Genomic DNA, 461 nt, shown 5'->3' with positions numbered 1-461 from the left:
TTTTGTTAATTAAAAGAGGGCCTTTCCCAAGCCAAGAGCGGGGGGTTAGCAAAAAAACAAAAAACCTGTACAAAAGAGTCTTTAAAAGCTGGGGTTTGGGGGCGGCAGCCCCCCCAACTGCCTCTTCTAATTCCTGTACGTTTTAAGGTTCGACTTTGGGACGCAGCCTCTTTAACTCTTTAAGAAAACGAAGTTTTTTTCATATTATTATTAGTATAGCTGCAAAATTTTCCCCTGGGTATGTAGGCTTAGTGGAAGGTCACTTATACCTGATCATGTCCCTAATGTTTTTACTTGGTTGAAAAAAAATCCAAAGAAAGTTCCTATTGAAAAGGAAAGAAATCAAAAGTGAGATTGAATTTGTCATAGCTTGGAGGTTTGTCCCTCCAGTCTGTTTAAAGAAAACAGATTCATAATTGAAGCTTTGTTCATTTCAATCTTAGGGATAATCTACATTTGTT

The sequence above is a fragment of the Artemia franciscana genome, chromosome 6, assembly GCF_032884065.1.
Source record: "Artemia franciscana chromosome 6, ASM3288406v1, whole genome shotgun sequence".
Taxonomy (NCBI): domain Eukaryota; kingdom Metazoa; phylum Arthropoda; class Branchiopoda; order Anostraca; family Artemiidae; genus Artemia; species Artemia franciscana.
The sequence above is the reverse complement of the archived record's forward strand: the minus strand, read 5'-3'. Positions refer to the sequence as shown.